Source organism: Apium graveolens, unplaced genomic scaffold (assembly GCF_009905375.1).
Source record: "Apium graveolens cultivar Ventura unplaced genomic scaffold, ASM990537v1 ctg25, whole genome shotgun sequence".
NCBI lineage: Eukaryota > Viridiplantae > Streptophyta > Magnoliopsida > Apiales > Apiaceae > Apium > Apium graveolens.
Genome location: NW_027417693.1, coordinates 142,800 through 155,992, shown reverse-complemented (window position 1 = coordinate 155,992; position 13,193 = coordinate 142,800). Strand labels below are relative to the sequence as shown.

The following is a 13,193-nucleotide window of genomic DNA, read 5'->3' as shown; positions in this document are numbered from 1 at the left end:
TTAAATGACATAAAGAAAAGTTTCGCAACAGCAAACAGGGAAAAGAATATAAGCAGGCAAACTGTTATTCATTCACACAACCACCTTTTACATTGAGTTACCGTTATTTATTTATTCGTACAGGGTGGCTCTGAAAATTCAGTTTATAGCAGATGAGACAAATTGTTTCAAATCTCAGCCTTTCAAGGATTTATCAGCTTTTATTAAATGAAACTATACTAAAAACATAGAAGGCAGTTTAACATGTTATTTACTATGAAGTGAACTTTAGACTTTGCATCACAACATGAATTGTAACATGTTTGCTAACACCGCAAACATGTTACAATTCATGTTGTGATGCAAAGTCTAAAGTTCACTTCATAGTAAATAACATGGTAAACCATTTCAACCTATAATCAATAAATAGGCTTCATGTTGGCATACACGTGCTTTCTTATAATAACCTCCCACATTGGCTAAAAATAGAAATAACATGGTCTTGATATAAGAAAAGTTTAATTTTAAGCTTTGTACCTTCGGGGATATCTGATAAAATTGGAACGATACAGAGAAGATTAGCATGGCCCCTGCGCAAGGATGACACGCACAAATCGAGAAATGGTCCAAATATTTTTGAAACAAGCTCCCTGCAAAACTTTTTTTGTTAAAATCTAGCCATGCAAACAGGGGTAGTCCAAGATGACCTGGAATATATTTTATAAAAAAAAATCCATAAATATAAAAAAAAATCACAAAACGTTTGGAAAATATTTGTTAAATTGCAAAATTTGCATAGATATTTGTTAAATTGTAAATAGCGTTAGCTATTTAGTTTATATATATGTTTGTCTACTTAGTTTATACTAGCTTAAATCCCGTGCAATGCACGGGTTCCCGTTTTTATTTAAAAAAATTATTTATCTGTTCATATTATAATTTTAAAATATCTATATAAATATATAACAATTATAAAGTTATAATAAAAATAATAAGATAAACATGTGGTCGTAGTTTAGTAGGATAAGTAAACTATGTCTAGTAGTTTAAGATTTTAGTTGTTTAGCGGATATATACCACTATTTATTTATTTTTTAATAATATGATAAATTGTGGTCGTAGTTTATTAATATAAGTACTCTAAGTCTAGTAGTCTAACAATTTAGTAGTTTAGAGGATATATAACACTATTTATTTACTTTTTAATAATAGAATACGTTGTGCCTATAGTTTAGTAGGATAAGTAGACTATATATCTAGTAGTTTAACAATTCAGTAGTTTAGCGGATATATAACAGTATTTATTTATTTTCTTTAATAAGTAAAATTAGGGAATAACCGTTGAACCAAATTATAGGCCATTCCGGTTATTATAATATATATATATATAGTATAGATATGCTGTAATGGCAAAAGTTTAAAAGTTTATAAAAGTTGCCATTAAGAATACTGTGTACTCGTCACTTACAATGGCATACGCCTATTTTCGTATTTTTAGAGTAGGGTTTCTGTATGGAACACCTAACAATTCACCACAAGATCTATCCAATCAACCGATGAAAACTGAAAAGGGTATATCTAAATCTTAACTTTGAAGTGTTTTAACAAACTCGTTCTATAATTGACGTGTTTCTCCCTTTTTGTCAATTGATAAGATCTTAACTTTGAAGTGTTATAACAAACTCGTTCTACAATTGGCGTGCTTCTCCCATGTGTCTTGATTTAGTTAATGAATGCTTTCTGAAAGTTTACCTTCTACTATGTCCATCAAGTTATTTCCCACGACTTCTATTAATTAAATTGGAGTTCATATCGCAAAAGCTAAAGATATTTAGCATAAAATAATGTAATTAGGAAATTTATTGTGTTCCTCCCCCGGTTTACTTGGCGGAGCAAAGCCTTTTTCCTATTGAAGACCCGATGAAGCTTTGAATTTTAGACCACTCCGGCAAATTCGTAAGTTCAATTCCTACTAGATGCACATTAAGTGCTCCACACTTATAATGATATACCTAATTTTGAAGGGTGTTACATTATCTTGAAGGGTATTACAGTATCGTAACCTGATTTTGCCCTTATAAGTTCAAAAATATTTAAAATAATTTTATACATTTAACTAAAAATCTACTTAGGTGTTCAACTAGAATAGTATAATCAATGTGTAAAATACCCCTAAACCCTTGGATTAAAAAAATGAAATGATCAAAGCTTGGAAAATGTTAAAAACACTCCGGTACTCTCTTCTTACTAGTCATAAACTCGAACAACTATACCACATCGCTCTGTTTCTCAATAAAATTAGGAATCACCTGTTTAAAAAACAAACAAGGACCGTGTTTATAGTATCTTTGCGCTTGGGGCAATGACGCAGCTAGTGAGGTACTAACTGAGGCGCGTCAATTGCTGGTTGAAAACTATTTCCAAACCCCCTCCTTGGTCTTGGCTTTGCCTTGTGCCATTGAGAATTTCTGGAAGGGTTCCCTCTAAAAAAGGGTAAAGCCCTACAATTCTAATTTCAAAATCTGGAGCCCTACAATTTTAAGTTCAAAATCTGGAGGAATTAATATGGACTCGAACAACAAATTGCCTTGAGCAAAAGAGTTTGACTAGAATACCACAAGATAAATTAGTCCAGGTCTTCAAGCTAAAAAGTTGCCATGAAAGCTTTTTAAAAGCAAATTTTAAAAAAGAACTGAAGGCAGATTATGGACTGCATAATAGTTGGTGTACATAAATTAGAAAAAAGAATCAATAGTGAAGATCTTAAAGTCCAGAATGTTATAGTTTAAGAGGCAGACTGTGTTTTGCAACAAAGTTAACTTTGTCCCTCGTGGAAGTCGACAGAGAATATCTAATTTAAGTGTTGTATAAAAGCAGAGCTGGCCTATTGTTTAAAGCATACCTTTCTCGGCCTTTTGGCTAAGATCCTTTTGGCTAAGATCAAGTATAGTATGTGTTCTTATCAGTTTAATATCCGATATCTGGGTCATTGGTTCACATGATATTATATTAATTTTTCAAAGGGGAAGACCCATCACAATAGCTTGCTATTGAGGTCTTCACGAGTTGCCCAAGTGTTTCAAAGGGGAACATGACATACACTATTCAACATAAATACAAGTCTTGCGGTTGAAAGTCACCAGTTAATCAAAGCACATACGAAAAAGTAAAAAAGTATACTCCCTCCGTCCCGCAGACTATTTTGTGGAGATTAACTTTGCATTTGACATGCAAATGTTGGACATTCACTTTTACTTTGGGATGCGACCAGCTTCTCTATATATACAATGTCCCAATTAGATTAATCTTTGACAAATAAATAGGGCTTATCAAATAAACATATACAGGGGTCCAAATTCTCATAGATATGCTACGATCTAAACTTCATAAATTAAGAAATCTTACCTATTGATTCATTTCCGTCCTGAAACTATTATTCGTAGCTGTTTTAGTGTCTGCAACATTTTGACTCCGCAATTGTGGAGTTTCAGTGGAGTGGTAGGCAACATTGACACTTTCACAATTTGCTTTTATAGAAAGGCATCTAACCAGTGACCAGCTTAGAATTTAAAGAACCACTAGAATTTTATGTCATAACAATCCCGTAGGAAAGCAACGCTGGCTCAGCTGCCTCACGTCGTTGCATGAGCACAATTATAGATTAAAATCCTTCATGTTGGCATCTACTTGCTTTCCTATAATAACCTCCCACATTGGCTTAGGATAGTGATAACATGTTCTTTATATAATAACAGTTTTACAGCATTGGTTTTCCCTTCGGGGACATAAATCGAGAAATGGTCCAAATTTTTTTTTGTTTGAACAAACTCCCCGCAAAACTCTTTTTGTTCAAATCTAGCCATGCAATCAGGGTGGAGGAAATCGACTACGAGGCCAATATGACCCGGAATATATTTTATAAAATAACATAAATATAGAAAAAAAAATTAAAATCACAATATGTATGGAAAATATTTGTTAAATTGTAAAATATTAGCTAAGTTACAACTAACGGGAAAAAAACATACTTCAAGATTTTCTTAATAATTCAATGCCCATTAGATGTACTAAATTTAATTTATTCAATGAAACTAATAAATACAATTAGAAAACAAATCGATCTTAATTTAATATTAGTTATATTAAGAGTCTAATACAGTTTAAAAGATTACATGTATAATAACAGTAGCAACTAATTTCAACTTGTTCTAAGCAGAGGCCTGCTCTATTATAAAGTGACTCCACACCTGCATGCACTCTTTCATCCTCCTATAAGTAAACTCTCTATGCACTAACCTATTCTTAACCGCGCAATATACTAGTTTAGTCCTTTATTTTGACATGTCGACTAAATGGTTCAGTATTTTAGTTCTCAAATCAAGAATAACAAATGGACCATATCTAGGACTATAGGTGAAATTTAGAAACATGCAATTAGCCTTTTGTACCATGCCCTCTTAAACCTAACCATGAAATTGCTTTCTTTTAAATGTACGATTGGCAATAAAGAGATCGAAAGGTTTCTACTTGCACAAATTGAGGTTTTCATCCTGGATTCCTAAGCCGGCTCGGATATGATATGCTTGTGAATTTAAGTTTCAGGATTAATCAAAAGCTACAATGTCTATCTAATTAAGCTGCTATTGAGTCAATGAGCTAAATTTGTAGAAATCAACATGATCACGTAAACAAGAAAAGATAAATTTGTAGCAATTACAGGGTATATTAAACAAGAAAAATTAACATAAATTAGTTGACCTGTACAATTATAGATTACATTTGCATACTTCATAGACATGTGAAATGGATACCTCTTTCGCATAGACACATGGAACGACTTACCGGATGATATGATCTTTCCTGAACGCCGAACCAACACGATCCCTGTTTCCATGTTCAACCTGCCTAAGTCTCAACTCCAAAAAGTTGAACACTGATGCAGAAATAATATCTTAAGAAGTGTCAATGTACACCAATGAAACTATTGCAATTTAGCTAACTTTGTGCCTTTACCAGATTCATGTCCACTTATGTTTTTCACCGTAAATAGTGTTCTTTAAACTTTTGTATCCTTGCTGCTGCATTGAATCAGAATCAATATACATTATTAATTTTTTTGTGTTTTGTAACTTATAAAGTGACTCCACACCTGCATGCACTCTTTCATCCTCCTATAAGTAAACTCTCAATGCACTAACCTATTCTTAACTGCCCAATATACTAGTTTAGTCCTTTATTTTGACATGTCAACTAAATGGTTCAGTATTTTAGTTCTCAAATCAAGAATACCAAATGGACCATATCTAGGACTATAGGTGAAATTTAGAAACATGCAATTAGCCTTTTGTACCATGCCCTCTTGAACCTAACCATGAAATTGCTTTCTTTTATATGTCTTTGAATGTACGACTGGCAATAAAGAGATCAAAAGGTTTTTACTTGCACAAATTGAGGTTTCCATCCTGGATTCTTAAGCCGGCTCGGATATGACATGCTTGTGAATTTAAGTTTCAGGATTAATCAAAAGCTAAAATGTCTATATAATTAAGCTGTTATTGATTCAATGAGCTAAATCTGTAGAAATCAACATGATCAAATGTCTATATAATTAAGCTGTTATTGATTCAATGAGCTAAATCTGTAGAAATCAACATGATCACGTAAACAAGAAAAGATAAATTTGTAGCAATTACAGGGTATATTAAATAAGAAAAATTAACATAAAATTAGTTGACTTGTAGAACTATAAATTGCATATGCATACTTCATAGACATGTGAAATGGATACCTCTTTCGCATAGACACATGGGACGACTTAATGGATGATATGATCTTTCCTGAACGCCAAACCAACACGATCCCTGTTTCCATGTTCAACCTGCGTAAGTCTCAACTCCAAAAAGTTGAACACTGATGCAGAAATAATATCTTAAGAAGTGTCAATGTACACCAATGAAACTATTGCAATTTAGCTAACTTTGTGCCTTTACCAGATTCATGTCCACTTATGTTTTTCACCGTAATTAGTGTTCTTTAAACTTTTGTATCCTTGCTGCTGCATTGAATCAAATATACATTATTAATTTTTTTGTGTTTTGTAACTTTATAAAAACAGAATGCATATAGTACTTGTACTAATTTATTTTCCATACCTACTGTATTCTTCCGGTCTTCATCGTTTCTAGATTTATGCTCTAGGCAAGTAAATTTTAGAAAGGAATGATGGATATGTATTGTGCATCCCAAAAATTCACCTACAAGAACAAGATGTTAACTTATTTAACATCTAAACAGCCACTTGGTCGAACACTTTTGGGTACAAAGATGAATTCCTTGATATTAGTAGAAATCCATGTGTCATTATGTTAATACATTCATGCCAGCACATAATGGGACCAAACTGTCGGAAGATGCAAATGTTCATAGTAATTAGCAGAACTTAGAATTAAGTTCACGAGTTCTTCTCCTGTTTTGGTAAAAAGCATGTCAAGGTTTGCTAAAAAAGGTTCCTGAGTAGTAAACTAGCAGTTTGAGATCAAAATTCACATTCCAAGTTCATTAAACAAAAGGAGGGTAAGAGCAGTTGAAAATAGGAACTAAATAATGTAATCAAATTTTCATCTTCAACTTACAGGAATAATATACAGGGTAATCTGATAAATAAACAGGGTTTCAAATCTCGCAAGGATAAGTAACTGTCTAAGTTTTTTATTTAAGTAATCTATGAATTATAAGGACTGAGATGAGGCGGCAATGTGGCTAAAAGCTCAAACTAAACCATCGCTTCCTCACTTCTGTACTTAGATAAAAGACCAGAGAATCTTGTTCAAAAAGTACAAAAGATCAAAATTAGAAACAACCAGAGAAGACGGTAGCTAAAGGGGAACAAAAGACATTCAATAAGAAAATCCAGATAGAGTCCACACACTGATGAAGTAAAATACTGTCAGGAAACAATACACAATTCTATGGTCAACCTATCACACTCTCCTACTAATTTGGCCACACGTACGCATACTTATTATTTGTTTTCATACATACAATGCTTTCTTTGTTTTCCACGGTACTTGATGTGCTTTAAGAAAATGATTGTTTTTCAACAACCGAGACATATTGAGAGAGTTGTTTTTCAAACAATTGAAAAGGAAGAAATCATGACACGATTTCAGAGTAATTTAACGTTATTCTAATATATGGTCATTTGTTGTTTTGCTTATATGTGTCAATGTAGTTGCATATTTTTTTCTCGACCCCCCTTATGTTCGTACCTAGATCCGCCACTGACCATGAATATTTTTTCTGGTTAACTTTACAAACTTATTTTAAGCTATCACCCTAAGGCCCCTGGTCCTTCGACATGAATTGCTAAAGGTTCATATACTCCAAACATTAAAATTATAATCAAATTTCTAAAAAAAAACATATATAAGACCATGCTGTTAATATCTTTAATTTCGTATTACTATTAAATATAAAAATTTCATTATATTAAAGTACTCATAAATACGAATCCAACAAGATCACTCACGACTATATTTGATCTTATAGATTAGACGTAAATAGTTTCAAGGGAGACTTTGGGGCCTGGTGTGAGGATGATATTAAAGATTGGTGTTGCTGCAGCTTGGATTCTTGTTTTTGTGTTTTGTTACTGGAAGATGTGGAGTCATAGATATGATGACAATAGGTGGTCAGCTAAGGCCAATGACTGGGTGACAAGATACTGTCAGGCTGCAGTTGTATATCTTATACCAGAGTTTCTGGCTATAATACTATTTCTGTTGCCATGGGTTAGAAATTTCATTGAGGAAACAGACTGGAAGGTCTTCTATGTGCTGTCTTGGTGGTTTCAGAGCCGGATTTATGTTGGTCGTGGCCTCAGGGAAGGTCTTGTGGATAATATTAAGTATACCATATTTTGGATTGTGGTGCTTGGTACAAAATTTTGCTTTAGTTACTATTTACAGATCAAACCCATGGTAGAACCTACACATGCCCTTATAAACAAGAAGAATGTGAAGTATGAATGGGACCAGATCTTTAAGAAAAACAATGTTGCTGCAGTAGGGCTCCTGTGGCTTCCTGTCGTATTAATTTACCTCATGGACATACAGATTTGGTACTCCATTTATTCTTCTTTTGTTGGTGTAGGAGTTGGACTATTCCAACACTTGGGCGAAATTCGGAACATGCAGCAGTTGAAGTTGAGATTCCAGTTCTTTGCGAGTGCAGTTCAGTTCAATCTCATGCCAAAGGAACATGGACTGAATGCAAGGGTTAATTTGATAACAAAGATTCAAGATGGCATTAACCGATTAAAGTTGAGGTACGGGCTTGGTCGCCCCTTTAAGAAGATTCAATCTAATGAGACAGAAGCACAGAAATTCGAGTTGATGTGGAATGAGATCATAATGACGTTTAGGGAAGAAGATATTCTCAGTGATCAAGAGGTTGAACTGTTGGAGCTGCCAAAGAATACCTGGGACATCAGGGTTATCCGTTGGCCGTGTTTTCTCCTCCGCAATGAGTTGCTGCTGGCCCTTAGCCAGGCTAATGAGTTAGTTGATGCTCCTGACAAGTGGCTTTGGTATAAAATTCGCAAGCATGACTACAGGCACTATGCTGTAATTGAGTCATATGACACTACAAAGCACCTCTTGCTGCAAATTGTCAAAGGAAACACTGAAGAGCATTCCATCATTACAGCTTTATTCCATGAGATTGATACTGCAATACAGTCGGAGACGCTCACGAAAAAATTCAGAATGACTGCTCTTCCCAAGATTCATGCCAAGTTGATTTCTCTACTTAATTTAATAAACAAGCCAAAAAAAGACATCAGCAAAATGGTAAACACTCTACAGGCCCTTTTTGAGGTTACTATTAGAGATTTCTACAGAGAGAAGAGGAGCACTGATCAGCTTAGAGTGGATGGCTGGGCTCCAAGCGAGAAACTTATAAGTGAAGGATTGCTTTTTGAGAATGCTATTGAGTTGCCAGATACAAACATTGATACTTTCTATTGCCAGGCTCGACGCTTGCACACCATTCTTACTTCTCCGAGACTCCATGCAAAATGTACCTAAAAATTTTGAAGCCAGACGCCGACTTGCCTTCTTTAGCAACTCTCTGTTTATGAACATGCCTCATGCTCCTCAAGTTGAGAAAATGAGGGCCTTCAGTGTTTTGACTCCTTATTATAATGAAGAAGTATTGTACAGCAAGGAAAACCTCCGAACAGAGAATGAAGATGGAATTACCACTCTATATTACTTGCAAACGATATATGATGATGAGTGGGAAAATTTCTTACAGAGAATGAAGCGTGAAGGATTGGTAAACATTAATGAGATCTGGACAAGCAAGGTGAGAGATCTTCGTCTATGGGCATCATACAGAGGCCAAACACTGGCCCGTACTGTGAGAGGAATGATGTATTACTCTCGGGCTCTCAAGATGCTGGCTTTTCTTGACACTGCATCTGAGATGGACATCAGGGAAGGATCAAGGGAGCTTTATACAGTGAAGCATAGTAGCACCTCAAACAGCATGACCTTAGAAAAGTCATTATCTACCAGAAGTTTTAGTAGAGTAGATGATGTAACAAAGTCATCGTTTAAAGGACACGAGTATGGAACTGCTTTGATGAAATACACTTACGTAATTGCCTGCCAGATATATGGCGCTCAGAAGGCCAAGAAGGACCCTCGTGCAGAAGACATCCTGTATCTAATGAAAAACAATGAGGCTCTTCGAGTTGCCTATGTTGATGAGGTTCCCCGCGGGAGAGATAATATGGAGTACTACTCTGTATGATCAACAATTGAAAAAGGAAGTAGAGATTTACAGAGTTCAGTTGCCTGGTCCCTTAAAGCTTGGAGAGGGGAAACCGGAGAATCAAAACCATGCTTTTATCTTTACTAGGGGAGATGCTGTACAGACTATTGATATGAATCAAGACAACTACTTTGAGGAGGCACTCAAAATGCGTAATCTACTGGAAGAGTACAGACACTACTATGGTATCAGGAAGCCTACAATTTTGGGTGTTCGAGAACACATTTTCACTGCTTCTGTATCATCACTTGCTTGGTTCATGTCAGCTCAGGAGACTAGTTTTGTCACATTAGGACAACGTGTGTTGGCAGACCCTTAAATACTATGTTACAAAAGGCAACAAAATCTAGACAACTTAAATACTACTATGTTAATAATATGTATAAGAAAACAGATCGGAGAAAAGAGTTACATACCGGAAAAAGACGCCGGGAGTTGCATTGATCGACTAGACCGACACTCACTCCTCTTTCATCTTCTCCTTTGCTTTCTGTTTAAGTTTTGAGAATCCCAAAAAACCCTCGTCAGTATCAAGTATAATAAACTCTTACAAAACAAACACGGCCTTATGTGTGAAGTACTGTCCGTGTACAGTTATGCTTTGAGTGTCTTGGAAACCGTGATGTTTTTCTGTGTGCATTACAGGGAAGTAAAAATAAGCTACTTATTGGCTTACAAGTCAATAACTACTATCGACTCAGCTTATTTATAAGTCGAATTTACAATTTATAAACGGATAAGTTGAATGTTAGCAACGATGTATTTTTTTTTAACTTATTTTGATTTTTCATTTTTTTATTAACCTTTATTTTAAAATTTATGTTTTTACATGTCTTTCTAATTTAAAATTTACGAATTAAAATAATTATATTTAAAATTTATTTATTTTAGCTCAGTTAAGTAAAAAATATTCTGAAATTTAACCAAACACTTATTTAACTTATAAGTATCCAGCTACTTGTTACTTATAAGTCACTTATTCATTTTAAGCTATAAATTACTTATTTTAAGATTTTCCAAACGGACACATCGTAAATCTCAAAATAAGTAACTTGAATAAGTGACTTATAAATAATATAAATAATAAGTATAGATGAAAATTTATAAGTTATGTAATAGCATCTTCAACCCACGTGACTTGTTAGCTATATTGTCCACGTGGCAAGAAAATATAGCTATCCACTACAAAAATATCATTCCAACCATCAATTATATTGTCCACGTGGCAAAAAAATATAGTTATCCACTGCAAAAATGTCATTCCCACCCTTGTTAGCTATAATTATAGCTATACTTTTTTGGTATTGTTGAACCACAGATAAAATATAGAAATCCTCTAAAACACATCCAACTAATCACTCCTTCTTTCTCTTCTTCTTTCCTTCTCACTCCAAGTACAAATATATGATTGCATCACCCATTTCATTTTCATAATAATAATAAAATTTTAAGTAACAATAATAAATGACTTGCAAATGATAATTAGATAAAAATTTATAAATTATGTAAGTGTTTAAATAATTTTATTTATGAGTTAGAATTTTTTTACTTAAATTAATTAAAATAAAAAAAATTATAAATACAACTATTGTTATTCGTGGATTTTAAATTAAAGTTAATAAAAATATAAAAAATATATTTTAAAATTAAAGTTAATAAAAATATGAAAAATCAAAATAAGTTGTGTGTGCCCGTCATGAGCACATGCTAAAAAAGTGTGATAGATGAGTTGTAAAAATTTGATTGGTGGAGAGCTCATTAATAATGATGGACCTCTGCGTGCACAAAAATACCCACCAATGAAATTTTTACAACTAATCTATCACATTTTCTTAGTATGTTTCCATGGGCACACACTAGACAAATCATACTTAGTTTTTAAAAAGGAACGAGGTAATTAATTCAAAAGTAAAGTCATCGCATTTTTGCGGTAAAAATATATCTATTTTGTATTTATTATTACTTATTTTTTTATTTTAAAATTCGGGAGCACAAAGTGAAAATAATTTTCTTACTTCCCACTTACTTTCTTTCATTTTAAAATTCTAATTGCTTTTCTTGCTTTTTAAAGCTAGGAAGTAATCAGTTAATTAATCCGGTTAAATCTAGTTTGATCCTTTTATTCACAATTGTTATATATTTTAATTTAAGTTAATAATAACTTATACATCTGATCTTAAAATTTGTAAAAGGATGTAAAATTCGAATCTCATAAATAACATATTAAAATTATCATTTACCAAACAATATTAATAAAATTTTGCAGGCACAGATAAATGAAATGTAATTTGATTCATCTCACAATTTAATTTGGTTATCTCTTTTAATCACGGTGACCATATTTTTTAATCAAATGATCATTGGCAGTTAGATCCAAGTATTAAAATTATAGGCAACTCAAGTTTTTAGATTCAAAACCCGTTAATAATAACAAATTATAAGATTAATATCGGTCATTCCTCTAATGCATTGAATTTTAAATCAACTGATTTCTTGATATGGTACGAGAGTTCGAACCGGCAAATGACTCACACGATCTCATAATTATTAAGTATTTTACGTACCAAAAAGAGGTGCTCGTGATCTACTCTTCAACTTGTGTATGGGATTTCGAGTGACCGAAAGTGCTCGAATATTAATATAAAATTGTGATAAAGTACAATAAACGAAATATGGTAGGACTTTTAGTTTGATTTTTACCTTTTTTATTCATTTCGTTATCTCTTTTGTTGGAATAGGCAATTTTGTATTCAAATATCAAATAAAAAACAAACAGAATATTCATTGATTCACAATTGTGCGATCCTTGTAAGTCCAAATCCTAATACCTTAAGATTTTAGAGCGACTGATTTCTTGACTTGGGAATAGAGCTCAGACTGGTATAAGACTCCGTTTCGATTCCTGCCATCCCTAACATCTCTCACAATTTATCATTAACACGAAAAATAAATTAATTCCATAATATAAGATATTGAAAAAGGACCTTACTCTCATATTTTGAGATTTTAGAAGAGCTTGTAACTTAATACGTATTCTTATATCTCACAATTACATGAATAAGATGAACTAAAACTCAACTCTTAGAAATATAAATATATACCACCTTAGAAACGAAAACTCAAATTTTAGAAAAACTGATAACTTAACTTGTGCTCTTATACCTCACAATTAGATGAACAAGATGAAGTAAAGCTCCACTCTTAAATATATATATATAGTAAGGATCAAATGATAACTCAATTTAACTGGGTAACTTAGTAACCTAATTTGAGCCATAGATTAATTGTATATTAACGGGCCAAGATTCTTTAAAAGAACATAGAAAATAACTAACTACTCAGCGTTAGTGTAAATTGAAACGACGTTTAAAACCTAA

At 33.1% G+C, this 13,193-nt stretch overlaps 1 long non-coding RNA gene, 2 other non-coding genes and 3 pseudogenes across 3 annotated transcripts in view; 5 read left to right on the top strand and 1 right to left on the bottom strand.

Annotated features, from left to right (window-relative positions):
• The window catches only part of LOC141700539 (uncharacterized), a 45,243-nt gene that overhangs the window by 3,072 nt on the left and 28,978 nt on the right, over window positions 1–13,193 (bottom strand). Inside the window, exon 15 of the long non-coding RNA XR_012566404.1 lies at window positions 517–2,881. This is a non-coding gene — a long non-coding RNA (uncharacterized LOC141700539). The remainder of the gene's footprint in view (window positions 1–516; window positions 2,882–13,193) is intronic.
• On the top strand, window positions 513–615 carry LOC141700556 (U6 spliceosomal RNA). Its single transcript, XR_012566416.1, has one exon. It is a non-coding gene; the product is annotated as a U6 spliceosomal RNA (small nuclear RNA).
• Window positions 2,324–2,480, top strand: LOC141700548 (U4 spliceosomal RNA; annotated as a pseudogene).
• On the top strand, window positions 2,878–3,093 carry LOC141700546 (U2 spliceosomal RNA; annotated as a pseudogene).
• Window positions 5,798–10,211, top strand: LOC141700538 (callose synthase 12-like; annotated as a pseudogene).
• LOC141700559 (small nucleolar RNA J33) lies at window positions 9,398–9,478 on the top strand. Its single transcript, XR_012566419.1, has one exon. It is a non-coding gene; the product is annotated as a small nucleolar RNA J33 (small nucleolar RNA).